At 33.5% G+C, this 22,695-nt stretch overlaps 1 long non-coding RNA gene and 1 pseudogene across 2 annotated transcripts in view; one reads left to right on the top strand and one right to left on the bottom strand.

The window, feature by feature from the left end:
- LOC308646678 overlaps positions 1-22,695 on the top strand; it is a 1,527,418-nt gene that overhangs the window by 1,317,705 nt on the left and 187,018 nt on the right. The window lies entirely within an intron of this gene.
- LOC308647335 (high mobility group protein B3-like) lies at positions 8,008-11,464 on the bottom strand (annotated as a pseudogene). Its single transcript has 2 exons — positions 11,042-11,464; positions 8,008-8,184 (listed from the first exon to the last, which is right to left on the bottom strand). The product of its transcript is annotated as a high mobility group protein B3-like (transcript).

The raw sequence follows: 22,695 nt of genomic DNA, 5'->3' as shown, positions 1-22,695 counted from the left end.
TGCCTTTAATTTCTTTTGTCTGTCTAATTGCTCTGGCTAGTACTTCGAGAACTAAATTGAATAGAAGTGGTGATAGAGGGCATCCCTGTCTTGTTCCAGATTTTAGAGGAAATGCCTTCAGTTTTTCTCCGTTTAGCATGATGCTAGCCTGAGGTTTAGCATATATAGCTTTTACAATGTTGAGGTAAGTTCCTGTTATCCCTAGTTTTTCTAGTGTTTTGAACATAAAGGGATGCTGTACTTTGTCAAATGCTTTTTCTGCATCCATCGAGATGATTATGTGGTTCTTGTCTTTAAGTCTATTGATGTGGTGAATAGCATTTATTGATTTCCGTATATTGAACCATCCTTGCATCCCAGGAATGAATCCTACTTGATCATGGTGCACAAGTTTTCTGATATGTTTTTGTATTCGATTCGCCAGAATTTTATTGAGAATTTTTGCATCCAAGTTCATTAGAGATATTGGTCTGTAGTTTTCTTTCTTTGAAGTATCTTTGTTTGGTTTTGGGATCAAAGTGATGTTGGCCTCATAGAATGAGTTTGGAAGAGCTCCTTCTTTTTCTATTTCTTGAAATAGCTTGAAAAGTATTGGTATTAATTCTTCTTTGAAGGTTTTGTAGAACTCCGCTGTATAGCCATCTGGTCCAGGGCTTTTCTTAGTTGGTAGTCTTTTGATGGCTTCTTCTATTTCTTCTTTTGTTATTGGTCTGTTTAAATTGTGTGTGTCTTCCTGTCTCAATCTGGGCAAATCATATGCCTTAAGAAATTTATCGATATCTTCATTATCTTCTATTTTATTGGAATATAGGGTTTCAAAATACTTTCTAATTATCTTCTGTATTTCTGTAGTGTCTGTTGTGATATTGCCTTTTTCATCCCGTATGTTAGTAATTTGAGTTCTCTCTCTTCTTAAATTATTACTATTCTCTAGTTTAATTTCTAAAAGTCTTTGTTTCTGCTTTTGTTGTTGGTACAATTCTCAGAATAATCCCATGGCTATGACAATTTTGTTTTATTCTGGTTATTTTAACCTAGATTTGATAAATTTATACAGAATATTTCTAGATTTTTGACTGGTTCTACTTACTTTCAATTAATTCAGGTATTTAAAATTGGTCAGTAAAGTAGACTTTCTATAAACCTACCTAAAATAAATTTAGTCTTGGAATATGGCATCCATTCCTTGGGATAATCCCTTTCTCATCTTGTGTCCTGGGTCCAAATCATTTTCTTCTAACAATCAGAATAAAGCAAAGGTAGTGAGATTTTTTTTTCTGAGACTAGGTTATAAATATTGTGTACTTCATTATGATTATTCTCTCTCTCATTCTTACCTGTTCTTCTGATGAAGCTAACTGCCATTGATTAGCTATCACTTGCATAAGTACATATGGCAAATAATTGAGACCAGCCAGCTTCAGGTTGACCATTAGTGATGAACTAAGACTCTCCAAATATATGCATAATGTATTTGTTAGAATTGGTCATTTCTAACAGTTCTTATCTTCAGTGCATTTATTGAGTCATTTTCAAACTTCAATAATCTAGCTGAACACATTGAATGCTTCCTTGAATAAGCATCATGTTTTTGAAGATGTAAATCAAAGTAATTCATCATGTATAAATAATTTTATGTGGATTGCAAGCTATTTACATATTAACATTTGATAAAGAAACTCCATGTTACACCATACATGACATAATTTTATTTTTTAATTAAAGCACAATAATTAAATTGTTTTAAAAACATAAAATGCTTAAGATTCAAAAATAGAACTAATTAAAATTATATAATTTAATTTAGTTCCTTGAAATTAAACAAAAAATATTTTTAAATAGGTTGAATTGATCTAATAAGTCAAGCAGTTATACATCAACTTTGAAATACAAGGATTACTTGATAAATAATAAGATTCTTTAACCTATCTTACTAAACTATTAATTTTCTTCTGGAAATGTAAATTTCAATTTTATTCATTGAAAATGGCTTGCTAACATGAGGAATTATCTTATCCTCAGTTAGGTTTGTTTCATGCCATTAAGCACTTTTGTTGATTTCGTGTGACATTTAATTCCTCACATGCTCTAACAGCTCAGTAATTCACATAAAAAGTGTAACTGTGACATTCAAGGAGTGTAATTTGCCATGATTTATGTGAGCAAATATTGTTATGTCACTGAAAATATAGAAATATGGCCAAGACAGTATAGCTGATGACTACTTTTATTTTCTGTCTCCTCACAACTGCCTACAATAAGAATTACTATCAACATTCACAGATGTAATTCTTAGTGAATATTATTGTGTGAAGTTCAATAACTAGTAACAGTAAAAAAGGATAAAAATACACCAGACATAAATATTGCAAACCACTGCTTAATAAATTATATGGAGGATTTGTTACATGATCAAATTTATAAGAAAAACTATAGAAAACTATTATACAGTTAGCATCGATTCATGTTAAAAACACTGTATGCCACATTTTATTACTATATGTAATTGCCTTACTGTGAGAATATTCTTTGCTAAAATTCATACACAAAGATGTATTATTTTATATCTGCAGCCTCAATGCTCCTTTATGAAAAAAACAATATTCCCACACTCATAGAAATACACAAACTCATTTAATGACAACACAATATGTATATTTCCAATTTTTCCATGGATCAAAATCTTTTGGACTACTTTATGCCAGTGTCTATCAAAGGGATCTGAATTTGGACATCTTCATTTATCAAATCAAACAATTATTGCACTGAGGCAAACTATAATGTATATAAAGTCTGAATCAATATAAAATAATGAAGGGTGATACTAAGAAAATATCCCAAATAAATATTATTTGAATAAAAATATAAATGTGGTCAAAGTAGTTATCTACTGCAGAATATCCTATTCATAAAGATTCACAGTGGGGAAAAACATTTCAAGATTTAGCCCAGAAAAGAAGAGGATATTGTTTTCTTTTAGTTGATGCTCTTTTAAAACATATTACAAATATTGTTAATCATATAATTATTCACTTTGTTTTATTATTTCTTTTTCCTTTTCTTAAAAAAGGGCATAAAAACACTGACAACTTTCCAATTCAGAATTTTTTATGGAATGTGCTAATATGTTAATTTTCATATTTTTGTAAGTGGTTAAAAACTCACTATGGAATAAACAATAGAATAGTATAAAAGAAAAATAATTTCCATGGCATATGGAAAAAGTTCTTAAAATTACATAACAACTTAATATTCATTATGAAGTGTTTGGAGAAGAAAAAAACAGAAAGAGAAAATGTGAATAGAAAGAAACAATGGGAGAAACAGGGTAATTTCCACTTGTTATTTGGATATGTAATTTCTGTTTCTGATTGACAGATTTTGGATAAAATCATTCCTGGTTATTTAAAGTTCTTTCTGGCTCTGCCCACCATTGCAATGACTTAGAGATCCATAGAGCTGCCATTTCTCTGAGTGACGATAAGAGTGAAATAAGTGATGTTATTTGTGTCATGAAGTTGAAAACTGAAATTCAGGAAAAACAATTTAACCAAACTGAAACAAGAAAAATTTTTAAAATTAAATATACATATAAATAAATTTGTCAGAATTTCAGTAACATTGGACATATGTTCAAATTAATATACAAGGCTATAATTTTTATAAATGTTCAAACTCCCAAATATATCTGTATACAAAAAAATAAGTAAAAGTTCAAGTGGAATTTTTTAATAACTTTATTTTATTTTATTGATAAAAAGATAGCAGAATGCCTTACAATTCTTATTATACATATATACCACAATTTTTCATATCTCTGTTTGTATATAAAGTATGTTAACACTCAATTCAAGTCTTCATACATGTAGTTTGGATAATGATGTCTATCACATTCCACCATCCTTGCCTCCTACCCCTCTTCCCTATCTAGAATTCATCTATTCCTCTCATGCTCCCCCTCCCTACCCCACTATTAGTCAGCCTCTTTATATCAGAGAAAACATTTGGCATTTGGTTTTGGGGGATTGGCTAACTTAATTTATCATCATCTTCTCCAATGCCATACATTTACCTACAAATGCCATGATTTCATTCTTTTTTTATTGCTGAGCAAATGGGATGGAATCAAAGTAAAAAGTTTTTTCTCAGCAAAATAAACAATCTGTGAGTTGAACAGAGAGCCTACATCCTGTGAGCAAATTTTTACCCCTCACACATCAGAGAGAGCACTAATCTCTAGAGTATATAAAGAACTCAAAAAGCTAAGCACCAATAAATAAATAAATAACCCAATCAACAAATGGGTCAAGGACCTGAACAGACACTTCTCAGAGATGATATACAAGCAATCAACAAATATATGCAAAAATGCTCAGCATCTCTAGCAACTAGAGAAATTGAAAACAAAACTACTCTAAGATATCATCTCACTCCAGTCAGACTGGCAGCTATTATGAAGACAAACAACAATAAGTGCTGGGGAGGATGCAGGGGAAAAGGTACACTCATACATTGCTGGTGGGACTGCAAATTGGTGCAGTCAATATGGAAACCACCATCTGACCCAGTTATCCCTCTCCTTGAACTACACACAAAGTACTTAAAAACAACTTTAATGCTGATAATGCATTTTTAATTATCAGTGAATTTTATAGTAAATGGAAGCTGGAAAACAATAAATTTTGTGAGAATGTCCATTGAATGTTAAAGAAACAAGGCTATAATTTTAACTTAAGACTTTAATTCAAATGAAGATAATAAACATTCATTTGACCAATTTTAAAATAATCATATTACTTTTCATGTAAATTATATACATATCCAACCTGAAAATATTTCAACAAAAAAATCAATAAGGCAAAATTATATTGAATGTTATCCTGCAACAAAAGAGTTTATCACTTCAAAAGCATCTACTAATTTACATTGATTTACAATCATTTCACTCACTATTAACTCTTTCCAGATAGTTTATATATTGTGAAATATTTTAACTTTGCTGCAGGTCAAATAATGTCATATAAAATATAAACATGGAAATCGATTTTTTTAAAATCACTTCAAAACTGAAACTATTTAAAGAATATTTTATTTAACATGTAAAAAACATTTACAATGTATGGAGTCATATGACTTCTGAAGAAATAAAAGGGTACTATCTTAAGAATTGTCATGTTGGGGCTGGGGATATGGCTCAAGTGGTAGCGGCTCGCCTGGCATGCGTGCAGCCCGGGTTTGATCCTCAGCAACACATACAAACAAAGATGTTGTGTCCGCCAGAGAACTAAAAAATAAATATTAAAAATTCTCTCTCTCTCTCTCTCTCTCTCTCCCTCTCTCTCTCTCTCACTCTCTCTTTTAAAAAAAAAAGGAATTGTCATGTTTATTAAGCTGCTAAAGTGGCTAAGTGTTTCATATATGTTGTTCCTTCCTTTTTTTTTTTTAACTTTCAGATCGTCAGGAAGAATTAGATAGAAGCAATCAGGATGCTACAGTCCTGATTATTCAGGGAAGCTAATCACATATCATGTGAACTCCAATTATCATGTTTTATCTGCCCTCCAAAAGGAGGAACAGGTAAGGATTATCCCACCTGATGATTGTTCGCTCCTTTCTTTATAAAAAAAAAATCTCAAAGTTAGCTTTGAGAAAAGCTAAAAGGAAAACAAAATGACTTATAAATGATTTTGTTAGGACAACAAAAAAACCATTACAAAATACTTATTAAAGATAGCTATGGTATACAACAGAAAATCTGTATTATTATTACAAATACACATTATTTTGATTCATTTTACAGACCATTGAATGGATGCACAGGCAAAAAAAAAAAAGCTTTTTAGTTTTTACTCCTAATTATTAACTATTATAATGAGCCTTGGAAAAAAAGAAATAAAAAAATTGGGGTCTCTGGATATTTGTCTGCTGAAATGCAACTATTTTCTAGTGTATATTTCCTTATTATAATGTAACAAAACTAAAATGCATAAATTAACTGATATTGTTCTTTGCATTTATTATAAGATAACATCTTCCTTGGAAATGTATAAAAACAATGCATTTTGATGCCTGACACAGTGTAGGCACTCAGAAAATTTATTTCCCTCTAATTTCCATTGGTTTCATTAGTATGATGATTATGGTTTTTCCTGTAATACTTTGCTTTGCTAAAATATATTTTTCAGTATTAACACAATAAATATTTATGAGCTTTATTGAGTTGTTCTTACATATAATAAAACAAATCAAATTGTAGTATACAACTTTATGACTTGAAAATGTAAACATAAACAAAAGTAAATTTAGAACATTTCAAATATAGATAAAAATTTGACTTTAATTAAATCAAGACATTTCTCATTAGTATAAAACAAAATTTCTTATATTTAGAAGGAAGTAAAATTCTTTTATTACATTTAATTTCATTTGAAATTTAGGTAATTTGTTCTTTCTTCAATCCAACCTATCTGTCCTAAATTAAATTGGATATCACAGAAAGTTTCTGGCTGTAACATTTTATGTTTAAAATACAAATTTACATTCATATCATCTAATGTTGGTGAGGAAAAATACAGTAAGCATATATGTACATTTTATTAATGTTCTAACAATAGTCAATGATTGAAAAACACTAATAAAAATCTTACAGTCTATCTAGAAGTTCATGGAAAAAAAGCTTAATATCTCCGTTTTTTTTTTAGTATTTTAAAAGTTCTCACTTTATTTGATTCATGAAATACCTCCTGTAGGAGAAGGAGACAAGAGGGTAGATTAACTGGAAGCAGAGTTTCTCACAACTCTGTGACAGATGACTCAAAGAGTGAGTGAACTGCTTATCTGTGAGGTGAATGAAAAAAGCTGTCCACTGATGTTCAATATTAGACAGAGATCCTTGAAGACTAGAAAATTTAGGTTGTATCAGACAAGGATGAGGAAAAGTATTGGAGCTGAGCTCCTGGTGGGAGTTGGCCAAATTAGTACACAAGGTCAAAAAAAGAGTGTAAAAGTGCATCTCTTTCCCTTTGTTTCTATTTCTCTCTTTTGCTAACAGCCAAACTCCACAGTTTTCACTTTCGCTCTTCCTTTAATTTTTTTCTTACATTTTTCTCCTCCCCACTCATAAACAGTACATCCTATCTTGCCTCCATATTTACCCTATTCACCTCTTAAATCCATAAACCCTTTTCTAACCCCCTCTCCTCTTCTTTCCCCTTAATGAACTCTATCTTTATTTTTTGATGTAATTCTGCTTATTTAACTTCAGAAACATTTCATCTTTCTAAACATACAAAAAATAACATAACATTACAAATTGGATGTAAGTACAGAAGTTCTTGAGCTCTCATTGATGTGGTGGCCCTTCGCTGACAATGAAGAGTTCTATACTTTGTTGGAAAACAAAGTTTAAAATCTATTGTATTTAACTGAAAAAAAATTAAAACACTTCTCATGCCAGATGACTTTCCTTTTTCCACAAGTAAGAAAGGAAGCAGAATGCTTTATCACTATGTACAAAAACAACGCAACCTGATGCTATATGGATGTCCACTGCAGTGTCAACAGATCCAGCCTCACAGTGCATGCCCCGAGCTTCACTCCATAGCCTCAATGCCAAGAAAGGGGCATCAATAATTTTTTGCCCAGTTGTTTTGTTATTTTATTACAATGCTAGATATGTACAATTGATAATTGAGAATTTGTACCCAATAACCATATAGTTAGAACCACCTTCTAAGTTTTTTTTTTTTTAATGGCAGAAACATCTTCAAATGCCTTGTCCCACCAACCACAAAGTGCACAGAGGATAGCAGCAGAGTGCCTTTTTATTTAAAAAGTGTTTGGAAATATATAAAACTTCCATAGAGTTTCAGGATGCTCTAGACACCAAGGGCCATATCATGTAAACCACTGACAATTTCTAGAGCACTTTTGAGAGAATACAATATGATTGTGATCAAATTCTGTAATGGATCCTAATGAGAATAGGGATCATGGTGTTCCTATACTCTAAGGTATCTCCTCTTCTTCCTCTTCATCTTCTTCATCTTCCTCTTCCACCATTTCTGGGCAATGTTAGCAGGATCCTTTATGCCATCAAATTGTCCTTTAGACTTAGAGTCAGAAACTTCCTTCTCATATTTATCCTTCAAGTTTGCAGCCTTAGTGATGTATGGCTGCTTTTCACTGTCACTTAAATTTTTTTTAATTTTTTTTTATTGGTTGTTCACAACATTACAAATCTCTTGACATATCATATTTCATACATTAGAATCAAGTGGGTTATGAACTCCCATTTTTACCCCAAATACAGATTGCAGAATCACATCGGTTACACATCACATTTTTACATACTGCCATATTAGTGACTGTTGTATTCTGCTACCTTTCCTATCTTCTACTGTCCCCCCTCCCCTCCCCTCCCATCTTCTCTCTCTACCCCATCTACTGTAATTCATTTCCCTCCATGTTTATTATCCCATTCCTCTCATAACCTCATATATGTAATTTTGTATAACAATGAGGGTCTCTCTCCATTTCCATGTGATTTCCATTTTTTCCCTTTCCTTCCCACCTCATGTCTCTCTTTAATGTTAATCTTTTCTTCCTGCTCTTCCTCCCTGTTCTGTTCTTAGTTGCTCTAATTATATCAAAGAAGACATTTGGTATTTGTTTTTTAGGGATTGGCTAGCTTCACTAAGCATAATCTGCTCTAGTGCCATCCATTTCCCTGCAAATTCCGTGATTTTGTCATTTTTTAGTGCTGCGTAATACTCCATGGTGTATAAATGCCACATTTTTTTTTATCCATTCATCTATTGAAGGGCATCTGGGTTGATTCCACAGTCTAGCAATTGTGAATTGTGCTGCTATGAACATCGATGTGGCAGTATCCCTGTAGTGTGCTCTTTTAAGGACTTCAGGGAATAGTCCGAGAAGGGCAATAGCTGGGTCAAATGGTGGTTCCATTCCCAGCTTTCCCAGGAATCTCCATACTGCTTTCCAAATTGGCCGCACCCGTTTGCAGTCCCACCAGTAGTGTACAAGAGTACCCTTTTCCCCACATCCTCGCCAGCACTCATTATTGTTTGACTTCATCATGGCTGCCAATCTTACTGGGGTGAGGTGGTATCTTAGGGTGGTTTTGATTTGCATTTCTCTGACTGCTAGAGATGGTGAGCATTTTTTCATGTACTTGTTGATTGACTGTATGTCCTCCTCTGTGAAGTGTTTGTTCATGTCCTTGGCCCATTTGTTGATTGGGTTATTTGTTTTCTTATTGTCTAATTTTTTGAGTTCTTTGTATACTCTGGATATAAGGGCTTTATCTGAAGTGTGAGGAGTAAAAATTTGTTCCCAGGATGTAGGCTCCCTATTTACCTCTCTTATTGTTTCTCTTGCTGAGAAAAAACTTTTCAGTTTAAGAAAGTCCCATTTGTTGATTCTTGTTATTAACTCTTGTGCTATGGGTGTCCTATTAAGAAATTTTGAGCCCGACCCCACAATCTGTAGATCAGAGCCAACTTTTTCTTCTATCAGACGGAGAGTCTCTGATTTGATATCTAGCTCCTTAATCCACTTTGAGTTGACTTTTGTGCATGGCGAGAGGAGGGGATTCAGTTTCATTTTGTTGCATATGGATTTCCAGTTTTCCCAACACCATTTGTTGAAGATGCTATCCTTTCTCCATTGCATGTTTTTAGCTCCTTTATCAAATATAAGATAGTTGTAGCTTTGTGGATTAGTCTCTGTGTCCTCTATTCTGTACCATTGGTCCACCTGCCTGTTCTGGTACCAGTACCATGCTGTTTTTATTACTATTGCTCTGTAATATAGTTTGAAATCTGGTATCGCTATTCCACCTGATTCACACTTCCTGCTTAGAATTGTTTTTGCTATTCTGGGTCTTTTATTTTTCCATATGAATTTCACGATTGCTTTATCTATTTCTACAAGAAATGCCATTGGGATTTTGATTGGCATTGCATTAAACCTATAGAGAACTTTTGGTAATATCGCCATTTTGATGATGTTAGTTCTGCCTATCCATGAACAAGGTATATTTTTCCATCTTCTAAGATCCTCTTCTATTTCTTTCTTTAGGGTTCTGTAGTTTTCATTGTATAGGTCTTTCACCTCTTTTGTTAGGTTGATTCCCAAGTATTTTATTTTATTTTTTGAGGATATTGTGAATGGAGTGTTTTTCCTCATTTCCGTTTCAGAAGTTTTGTTGCTGATATACAGAAATGCCTTTGATTTATGTGTGTTGATTTTATATCCTGCCACTTTGCTGAATTCATTTATTAGTTCTAGTAGTTTTTTTGTAGACCCTTTTGGGTCTTCTAGGTATAGAATCATGTCGTCTAAAAATAGTGATAATTTAAGTTCTTCTTTTCCTATTTTTATGCCTTTAATTTCTTTCGTCTCTCTAATTGCTCTGGCCAGTGTTTTGAGAAATATATTGAATAGAAGTGGTGTTAGGGGGCATCCCTGTCTTGTTCCAGATTTTAGAGGGAATGCCTTCAATTTTTCTCCATTCAGAATGATGCTAGCCTGAGGCTTAGCAAAGATAGCTTTTACAATGTTGAGGTAAGTTCCTGTTATCCCTAGTTTTTCTAATGTTTTGAACATAAAGGGATGCTTTACTTTGTCAAATGCTTTTTCTGCGTCTATCGAGATGATCATATGGTTCTTATCTTTAAGTCTATTGATGTGGTGAATAACATTTATTGATTTCCATATATTGAACCATCCTTGCATCCCAGGGATGAATCCTACTTGATCATGGTGCACAATTTTTTTGATGTGCCTTTGTATCCGATTCGCCAGGATTTTATTGAGGATTTTTGCATCTAGGTTCATCAGAGATATTGGTCTGTAGTTTTCTTTCTTTGAGGTATCTTTGTCTGGTTTCGGAATCAGGGTGATGTTGGCCTCATAGAATGAATTTGGCAGAGCTCCCTCTTTTTCTATTTCCTGAAATAACATGAAAAGTATTGGCATTAATTCTTCTTTAAAGGTTTTGTAAAACTCCGCTGTATACCCATCCGGTTCTGGGCTTTTCATCTCACCCAGCTTTTTTGTCATGTCTCCAATAGAGGTACCAGAATTTGTGGACTTAATCTTGGGGCAGAATTCTAAACAAAACAGGAAGATTACAGATGGTGATCTTTTGGAGGAATTAGGGTCCTTTTTCTTCTTACTTCGCTTAGCTGGTCCATAATCATTCATTTCCCAATCATAGCATACTTTATCTGCCTTTGTCATTCATCAGATTCAGATATTATCTTCACAGATCTTGTCTTCTACTCTCAGAGACTTCTTGGAAAATTCTGCAAAATTGACAGCAACTTCTTCAATTTTTCCATATGTTCTTCTCCGAATGTTGCACAAAGAAGGCATAAGCAGACATTTTGCCCTTTTCTTTTATGGGTTTACCTTTAGCCATCCTGATTGTATTGTTTGCTAGTCTCAATGAACTCTGTCTTTAACTTCTCCTAACACTAATTGATTTATAAAATGCCGGACCCCACTACTAATGCTATAGCAACACTTAATAAAACAGAAGTCATAGAAAACACCTATTGTTTGATCTTAAGCCAGATATACTTCATGATTACTTATTATCTTTATTTATAGAAACTTATGAGCCTACCTTTGTTGTTTATTGTGTCATATAACTTTGTAAATGTTCATCTAGGAATTAAGAACTTAATTTAGTGCTTTATATTGCATGCATAGTTAGTTGCATTTATTGGGCTTCCCCCAATCTATGAGGCAAAGGAAACTTACAGGACCATCAAAAGCACATAAAATAGCAGCTCTGCTGCTTCAGATTTATTCAGATAGATGAATAGACACAAATAATATAAAAAAGCAAGGGAATAAACTATCTCAAACAAACCAGAATGGCTCAGTAGCAGACTCCACTACAGTAGAGGAATGTAAGAGAAGAAATTTAGAAAGTTAATTGTTAAATTGATTTATGATATAAAAGGTAATGTAAGGAGTGAAATCACAGACAAGACACAAAAAGTGAAAGATCTCTTAAATACAGAAGTAGAAATTCTAAAGAAAAAATCAGTCAGAAATTACTGAAATTAAGGAATCAATAAAACAAATTAAAAATTCAATGGAAAGCATCTCCAATAGACTAGAACACTTGGAATATAGATTTTCAGATAACAAAGATGAAGTATGTAATATTTAAAATAAAGGTGATCATAGAGGAAAGATGTTAAGAGACCACAAATATAATTTTCAAGAAATATGAGATATCATTAAAAGGCCAAAGATAACATTCATATGGGTAGACAAAGTGGAAAATAAAATGCATAATCTTTTAAATGAAATAATAACAAAAATTTTCTAAATCTCAAGAATGAAATGAAAAATCCAATACATGAAGCATACAGGACTCCAAATGTATATAATTTAAAAAGACACACTACTAAGCAAATTATTATGACAATGACAATACCTAACAAACAGAATGAGAATAAAATTTTAAAAGTAGTTAGAAGAGGGGAAAAAAAGACTGATCACATTTAGATGCAAACCAATCCAGATCTCATCTAATTTTTCAATCCAGACCCTAAAAGCTAGGAGGACTTGGAAAAATATATAAGAAGTTCTGAAAGCAAAAAAACAAACAAATAAAAATGGATGTCAGCCATGAATACTATCTCTAGCAAAATTAAGCTTTAGATTTGAAGATGAAATAAAAATTAAAACACTAGAAAACAAAAAGAATAAAAGGATCATAACTCAATATTTTAAAAGCTATATATGTTAAACCCAAGGCCAATATTGTTTCAAATGGAGAAAAATTGAAAACATTCAATCTAAAAAGAGGAAAAAGATAGGGATACCTACTTTCCCCACTTCTATTCAATATAGTCCTTGAATCTCTAGCCAGAGAAAGAGGCAAACGAATAAAATCAAAAGGATATAAGTAGAAAATGAAGAGCTAAAACTATCTCTGTTTGTCAATGACATGATCCTATATTTAGAAGACCCAAACCCCTTCCCCATAAAACTTTAAAAATTTGAAATATATTCAGAAATATAATAGGATATAAAATTAATACCAATGATGAATCAGCTAAAAATATTAGGAAAACCATTTCATTAGCAATATCCTCAAAAAAATAAAATTCTTGGGGATCAATCTAAGAAAAGAGGTGAAAGAACTCTACAGTGAAAATTACAGAAGACTAAGGAAATACATTGGGAAGATCTTACAAGCTATAAAGACTTCCTATATTCTTGGATAGGCATAATTAATATTGTCAAAACAGCCATACTACCAAATGTGCTATACAGACAGATTCAATGCAATTCCCATCAAAATTACAATGATGTTCTACATGAAAGCAGAAAAAAATATTTACAAAATTTATTTGATAAAGCAAGAGGCCCAGAAGAGCCAAAAAGAGTCTCAGAAAGAAAAGTGAAGCAGGTGGCGTCACAACACTAGACCTAAAATTATACTACAGAGATATAGTTAATAAAAAGAGCATGGCATTGGCACCAAAAATAGGCAAGAAGATGAATGGAACAGAATAGAAGACACAGAGACAAATCTTCAAAAATACATACTAGACAAAGGCACCAATAATATACACTGGAGAAAAGACACCCTCTTCAACAAATCATGCTGGGAGACCTAGAAATTCATATGTAGTAAATTACCCTTTTCTCTCTCTCACCCTGCAAAAAAATCAACTCAACGTGGATCAAGAACCTAGGTATTAGATCAGAAACACTATACATACTAGAAGAAAAGGTAGGCTCAATGCTCCAATGTATTAGCTCAGAAAATGATTTCTTTATTAAGATGCCTAAAGACAAGAAATAAAATCAATAATGGATGAATGGATGGTATAAAACTTAATAGCTTTTTCAAAGAAAACATTCAAGAGCATGAAGAGAAAGCCTATGTAAGGGGAGAGATTCTTTGCCACTGTACCTCAGATAGAGCATTAATTTCCAGAATAAAAATATATAAAGAACTCAAAAACAACAAGAGAAACCAAACACACACACACACACACACACACACACACACACACACAAATATTGCAGTCAATAAATAAGCAAAGGCACTTAAAAGACACTTCACAGAAGGAGAAATACAAATAACTAACAAGTATATGAAAAAAATGTTCAACATCCCTTGCAATTAGAGAAGTACAAATTAAAACTATACTGAGATTTTATCTCACTCCAGTCACAATGACCATTATTAATAATACAGGTAACAATAAATATTGGTAAGGTTATTGGGGAAAACATACACTTATACATTGCTTGTTCGACTGCAAATTGGTGCAACCACTATGGAAAGCAGTATGGAGATTCCTCAGGAAACTTGGAATGAGACCACAATTTGACCCAAGTGTCCCTCTCCTTTGTATATATCCAAAGGCCCTAAAATCAGCTTACTACACTGAGGCAACAATATTTTATTATTATTATTATTATTATTATTATTATTATTATTATTATTATTATTTTAGTTTCTGATGGACCTTTATTTAATTTATTTATTTATATGCAGTGCTGAGAATCAAACCCAGTGCTTCACACATGCTTGGCAATCACTCTACCACTGAGCCACAACCCCAGCCCCACAAAAATATTTATAGCAACTCAATTCACAATAGCTAAGGTATTGAACTAATGTACATACCTAATATAATAATATACGTAACAAATGAGTGGATAAAGAAAATACAGCCATTATGAAGTCCAACAACAACAAGTGCTGGAGAGGATGCGGGGAAAAGGGTACACTTGTTCATTGTTGGTGGGACTGCAAATTGGTACAGCCAATTTGGAAAGCAGTATGGAGATTTCTTGGAAAGCTGGGAATGGAACCACCATTTGACCCAGCTATTCCCCTTCTCGGTCTATTACCTAAAGACCTAATAAGAGCATGCTACAGGGACACTGCTACATCGATGTTCATAGCAGCACAATTCACGATAGCAAGATTGTGGAACCAACCTAGATGCCCTTCAATAGATGAATGGATTAAAAAATGTGGCATTTATACACAATGGAGTATTACTCTGCATTAAAAATGACAAAATCATAGAATTTGGAGGGAAATGGATGGCATTAGAGCAGATTATGCTAAGTGAAGCTAGCCAATCCTTAAAAAACAAATGCCAAATGACTCCTTTGATATAAGGGGAGTAACCAAGGACAGGGTAGGGACGAAGAGCTTGAGAAGAAGATTAACATTAAACAGGGATGAGAGGTGGGAGGGAAAGGGAGTGAGAAGGGAAATCGCATGGAAATGGAAGGTGATCCTCAGGGTTTTACAAAATTACATATAAGAGGAAAGGAGGGGTAAGAGAAGAATAATACAAGTGGAAGAAATGATTTACAGTAGAGGGGGTAGAGAGAGAAAAGGGGAGGGGAGGGGGGATAGTGGAGAATAGGATAGACAGTGGAATGCATCAGACACTAGAATGGCAATATGTAAATCAATGGAGGTGTGGCTGATGTGATACAGCAATCTGTATATGGGGTAGGGATGGGAGTTTATAACCCACTTGAATCAAACTGTGAAATATGATATGTTAAGAACTATGTAATGTTTTGAACGACCAACAATAAAAAAAGAAAATACAGCATATATACACAACAAAGTATTACTCAGCCATAAAGAAGAATGACTTTATGATATTTGCTAGGAAATGGATGGATATGGAGACTATCTTGCTAAGTAAAGTAATCTGGTCACCAAAATCTATAGGTAAAAAGTTTTATCTTATATGTGGAAACTAACCCAAAGTAAGGGGGAGGGGAATTGATAAGAAGAATAGAAGTTCTGTAGATTGGACAATGGAAAGTGGAGAAAAGGAAGGGAGTATAAGCAAAGGAAATACAATGGAATGACTGACGTGATTTTTCTATGTACATATATGAAAACAACACAGTGAGTCCCACTATAAGAATGGGACACTAACTAGAATAAGATATAGATTCTATTGTTATGTGTAAATAAAAAACAACCAATAAATTTTTTAAAAATGCCTCCTATATTAATAAACACTATCCATATAACTAAGGTGATTCAAAGTAATATAATACCAATTGGTCAATGAGCAGAGATTACTAAATACCAGCCCAACTTGGACTAAATTTTTGCTTTAAATAATATATTTATTATCATTACTCAAAGGATTCCATATTTATCATTATGAATACTGTTTCTCTATATGCTATTTGCCATTATAATGCCATTATAATTATCATTATGAATACTTTCTCTATATGCTAGCAATCATTGTAAGATCTTTTCAAATTGCTTTTATTTTGCATTTAATTTTAATCCACAAAACAACAATGTATATGTATGGGTACAGTGTGATATTTGGATAAATGTATACAACATGTAATGATTAGAAGAAGGTAACTGATATATCTGTCACCATAACATATATCATTTCTGAGTGTTGGGAATATTTGAAATTCTTTCTACTAGCTATTTTGAAGTATGCTATTAATTTTTTTCAAACATAATTACACTACTGTACTATAGAAAACTTGAAATTATTTCTCCTATTCAACTGTTCCCATGTAACTATTAATCATCCACTCTCCATCTGTCCCTGTTCCATCACTTCTCAGTCTCTAGTAATCATTATTTTACTATCCACTAGTATGAAATCAATCTTTTCAGTTTCCACATATGAGCAAGAACATTCAAGATTTACTTTTCTGTGCCTAAATTATTTTACTGAATTTAATGTCCTTTAGTTTCAAACAGGTTGCTATAAATGACAAGTTTGTTATGATTAAAGAATATTCCACTGTATATATGTGTATGTGCATATAAAAGTGTGTGTGTGTGTGTGTGTGTGTGTGTGTGTCCTTGATCAACCTAGGTATATATGGCATTTGGCGTATTTTGAACAGTGCTGCAGTAAACATTGGAGTGCAGATATCTCTTTAGCATAATGATTTTCTTTTTATGGATACATACTCAGGGATGGAATTGCTGGATGATGTGATAATTACATTTCTACTTTTATAAGGAAACTTTGTACTATTTTTTCTAAACACTTTGCTAATTTATATTTGCACATATGTTTTCCATATTCTTGCCAGGTTGTGTCTTGTTTAGCCTTTTGATATTATCCATTCTAAGTAGGGTTAGATGACTTCTCACTCTGGTTTTGATATACATTCCCTTATGATCAGTGCTACTGAGGATTTTTATATACTTGTTCGTGATTTGTTGTGAAGACTGGTGACTTGGATCATGGTCTTTGACTGCCTTGGAGCTGTGGCTGTATTTTGCCCTGGGAACTTTCCATGCAAAGATGAGCATTGAGAGTGTCCAGGAGCTACGGTGATGCCCTACAGAGGGAGTTCTTTGAAAAGGTATGAAACAATAAAAATCTTGACCTTGAGCTGAGACACCAGCTTCTGTAGATAGAGAATTCTGAGCATACCAAGACAACCACAATATCTTACAAACACTGCAACCTTCAAGTCCACCTGCTTTACAGAAACTTTCCCACAAATAACCTTTTGATGGTAAAACTTATACAATAAATGTGCTGTGCTAACTCTGGGTCACTGATCCTCCATCAAAGGTTTGTGTCCCACCTGGTCCCAGCTTTCTTTTTGTAAATGTAGTCTTTCTAACCCCCTTATCACCCCTCACCAGTCTTTAAGTTTTGGCCTTGTGGGCCACAGCAGTTGGCACTCATACAGGGACCAGACACAGGGGAACTTCACTGATTAGATTACGGGACACTCCTGAGGACATGCATCAGAAAAAGAAAGGTAAGGAGTATAAAATGTCTCTTATGTGTGGAAGCTAACCCAAAGTAAATATGGGACATGCAGTTTCCAAAAAGAGGAATCTTTACATACAAATGCTTAGACTAATTGCTTAAAGCTCAAGAAATAAAAAGAAAGAAAGAAAGAAGAAAGAAAGAAAGAAAGAAAGAAAGAAAGAAAGAAAGAAAGAAAAAAAGAAAAAAAGAAAGAAAGAAAGGGGGGAAAAGTTCTTCAGAGAAAACATAACCTATAGCACTACACCTTTAGAGTTTGATTTTATAAAAGAAAAAAAAAGTTAAAATGTTCTATGCCTGAGGTTTTGCCTCTCAAGTTCAAACATCAGCTTTCCTTACTTCTCCACTTCTTCTAAATCTCCATCTCTCCTAGGCTTGCATATAAAATGTAAATTGCAGAGGCAATTATTCAGAACCAGTTTGAGACCAAAGGGGGAGAAAAGTGTTACTTTTAAATTCAAGCTGCTGTGGGACCTAAATGACTGGCTATCTCATCTGCTTTCACACTCTAAAACCCTTATTTCTTAACAAGTTTCTCCCTAAACACTATGACACAGGGAGTAAAATGGAATGATGTCATCTACATAGACTTTACTTTAAAAGTCTTTACCTCGGGATTTCAGGAGTCTCTTTAAATATCTGGAATGACTGCAAGCTGACTCAAAAATACACTCTGATCCAATAAAGATGTTCTACATGCTCTTCTACTGGGGCATTTATGGCTGTGTCATTCTTGTACCTCCTATTTTATAAAATTCTTTTTTTTTAATTTAGTTGTTCTAATCATTCATACATGAGAGCAGAATGCTCTTCAATTCGTTGTACACAAATGGAGCACAATTTTTTACTTTTCTGATTGTACCTAAAGTAGGATCTCACCATTCATGCAATCACACATATACTTAGGGTAATGTTGTCCATCTCATTCTACCATCTTTCCTACCACCATGCTCCTCTCCCCTCTCTTTACCCCATTGAAAGATCTTCCTCTCATCTCACCCCTCGCATTATGGATTAGCATCCACTTATCAGAGAAATATTTCGGCCTTTGGGTTTTTGAGATTGGCTTACTTTGCTTAGCATGATATTGTCTAACTCCATCCATTTACCTCTAACTGCCTTAATTTTATTCTCCTTTGTTGCTGAGTAATATTCCATTGTGTATATATACCACAGTTTCTTTATTCATTCCTCTATTGTAGGGCCCCTAGTTTGGTTCATCAAGGACAGTTTGGCTATTGTGAATTGTGCTGCTATCAACATTGATGTGGCTGTGTCCATGTAGTGTTTTTTTTTTTTTTAAGTCCTTTGGGTATAGACCAAAGAGTAGTATAGCTGGGTCAAATGGTGGTTCCATTCCAAGTTTTAAAAGGAATCTCCATACAATTTCCCAGATTGGCTGTACCAATTTGCAGTTCCACGAGTAATGTGTAAGTGTGCCTTTACCCCCACATCCTCATCAACACTTATTGTTGTTTTTATTCTTGATAACTGCCATTTTAACTGAAGTGTGTGGAGAACCATTCTGACACGTGATTGGGTGACTCCCGTTAAGGGCCTGAGGCACTCTGGCTGTGTCGGAGTTTTCCCGACCCTTTCCTGATGAGAGAGCCCATCCGTGTGGGGGTGTGCGTGACCACTGACCCCGGAGACCCAATCACTGACCCTGACCTTGGAGTGCAGCCCCCCCCCTCAACCTTCATTGGATGGAATTCTCCCCTGAATCTCTTGTTTCCCCCAAATAAAAGGCTACTCCCCGGCGTGTTCGCTCTCTCTCTCTCCTGCTAGCCCAGAGTAATCCTCGCTGCCCTGCTGGGCGGCTAGAGGCCGGGAAACAGGGAGGCGAGCCGTCTCGGACCTAGCAATATAAAATAAGGTACTGTCTGTGTGTTTTATTTTGATCTCTTCTAACTAACTTAATGCCAGAACCTCATTAATGAAACCACTGCGCAGGCCGCGTGGTAGAGAAGTGAAATAAAATTTTAGTTTTGATTTGCATTTCTATAATTGCTAGGGATGTTGAACATTTTTTCATATATTTGTTGATTGATTATATATCATCTTCTGAGAAGTGTCTCTTCAGCTCCTTAGCCCATTTATTGATTAGGTTGTTTGTTGTTTTTATGTGTTAAGTTTTTTTAAGTTCTGTATACATTTTTGGAGATTAGTGTCTATCTGACATGCTTGTGGCAAAAATTTGCTCCCAAACATAGGCTTTCTCTTTACCTCATTTTTTTTTTCTGAAAAGAAGCTTTTTAGTTTGGATCCATCCCATTTATTGATTCTTTATTTCATTTATTGTGTTTTAGGAGTCTTGTTAAGGAAATTGGGGCCTAATCTGACATGATGAAGATTTGGGCCTAATCTACTTCTATTACTTAAAGGGTCTCTGGTGTAATTTCTAGGTACTTCATCCACTTTGAATTACTTTTGTGTATGGAATTTAGTATCATTTTGCAGCATATGGATTTCCAGCTCTCTCAGCACCAATTGTTGAAGAGGCTATCTTTTCTTCAATGTATGTTTTGGGTGCTTTTGTCTAGTATGAGATAACTGGCTTTTTGTGGGTTTGTCTCTGTGTCTTCTATTATGTACCATAGTTTTACAAGTCTATTTTGGTGCCAATACCATGATGTTTTTGTTACTATAGTTTTGTAGTACAGTTTAAGGTCTAGTATTGTGATGCCTCCTGCTTCACTTTTCTTGCTAAAGATTGTCTCTTATTTTTCCAAATGAATTTTATGATTATTTTTGTATCTATAAAGAATGACTATGGGATTTGAATTGGAATCGCATTGAATCTGTATAGTGCTTTGGGTATTATGGCCATTTTGACAATATTAATTCTGCCTATGCAGGACATGGGAGATCTCTCCATCTTTTAAAGTTTCCTTCAATTTCTTTCTTTAGTGTTCTCTAATTGTCTTTGTAGAGTTCTTTCACCTCTTTTTTAAAATTAATTACCAAGGTGTTTTTTTCAGGCTATTGTAAATGGGGTAGTTTTCCTTATTTCTCTTTCAGAGAATTTATTATTGATGTATAGAAATTCATTTGATTTATGGGTATTTACAATGTTGAATTCATTAATTAATTCTAGACGTTTTCTGGTGGAATTTTTTGGATCCTCTATGTATAGAATTATGCCATCTGCAAATAATGATAGTTTGAGTCCTTCTTTTCCTATTCATATCTCTTTAATTTCTTTCATCTTTCTAATTGCTTTTGCTAGACTTTCAAAAACTATGTTGAATAGAAGTGGTGAAAGAGGGTCTCCCTGTCTTGACCCATTTTTTAGTGGAAATGCTTCCAATTTTTTTTTTCCATTTAGAATGACATTGGTCTTGGGTTTAGCATAGATATCTTTTACAATGTTGAGGTGTATTCCTACTATCCCTAGTTTTTCTAGTGTTATGAATATGCAAGGGTGATGTATTATGTCAAATGCTTTGTCTGCATCAATTGATATAAGCACATGATTCTTATATTTAACTGTAATGATGTGATGAATTATGTTTATTGATTTCTATATGTTGAACCAACCTTGCATCCCTAGAATTAACTCCACTTGATAATGATGCAAAATTTTAAAATATGTCTTTGTATGCAATTTACCCGATTTTATTGAAAATTTTTGCATCTATGTTATTCAGGGATATCATTCCTTGATGTGTCTTTGTCTGGTTTTGGTATCAGGATGATATTAGCTTCATAGAATGAGTTTGGAAGGGTTTCCTCCTTTTCCATTTCATGGAATAATTTGAGGAGTACTGGTATTAATTCTACTTTGTATGTCTTATAGACATTGGTTGAGAATCCATCTGGTCCTGGGCTTTTCTTGGTTGGTAGGCTTTTAATGGTGTCTTCTACTTCCTTGTTTGAAATTGATCTCTTTAAATTGTGTATGTCCTCCTGGCTCAGTTTTGGTAGATTATATACCTCTAGAAATTTATCAGTATCTTTGAGGTTTTCTATTTTACTTCAGTATAAATTTTTAAAATAGTTTCTAATTGTCTCCTGCATTTCAAGTGTCTGTTTTAATATTTCCTTTTTATCACAAATTTTACTCCCCTTCTTTTCATTGTAGTGACTAAGTGTTCGTCAGTTTTATTTTATTTTTTTCAAAAAAAACCCAGATTTTTGTTTTATCAATTTTTTGAATTGTTTTTTGTTTGTTTGTTTGTTTGTTTCAATTTAATTGATTTCAGCCCTGATTATAACTATTTCCTCTCTTATTCCACTTTTGTTGTTGGTTTGTTATTCTTTTTTAGGGCTTTGAGATGTTATGTCAGGTCATTTATTTTTTTACTTTTTCTTCGTTTATTGAATGAGCTTAATGCAATGAACTTTCCTCTTAGTACTGCCTTCATAGTATCCCAGTGATTTTGTTATGTTGTACTGTAGTTCTCATTTACCTCTAAGAATTTTTCATCTCCTCCCTGATATCTTCTGTTATACATGTGTCATTCAGCAGTGTATTTTTAAGTCTCCAAATGTTGGAGTAGCTTCAACATTTTTGTTTTATCATTGATTTCTAATTTTATTCTGTTATGATCAGATAGAATGCAGGGTAGTATCTCTATATTTTATATTTGCTAAGACTTGCTCTGTGGCATAACATATGGTTAATTTTGGAGAAGGGTCCAGGTGCTGCTGAGAAAAAAGTGTATTCACTCATTGATGGATAGAATAGTCCATATAGGTCTGTAAAGACTAAATTATTGTTTTATTGAGTTCTATAGTTCCTTTGTTTAGTTTCGGTTTGGAAGATCTAGCCAGTGGTGAAAGAGGTGTGTTTAAATCACCCAGGATTATGTTTTTGTGGTCTATTTGATCCTTGAAGTTGAGAAGGGTTTGTTATAAAGCCTAAAGGGTTTGT

The sequence above is a fragment of the Spermophilus citellus genome (genome assembly GCF_964194105.1).
Source record: "Spermophilus citellus genome assembly, chromosome: 4".
Taxonomy (NCBI): domain Eukaryota; kingdom Metazoa; phylum Chordata; class Mammalia; order Rodentia; family Sciuridae; genus Spermophilus; species Spermophilus citellus.
This window is presented reverse-complemented; position numbering and strand designations above follow the sequence as displayed.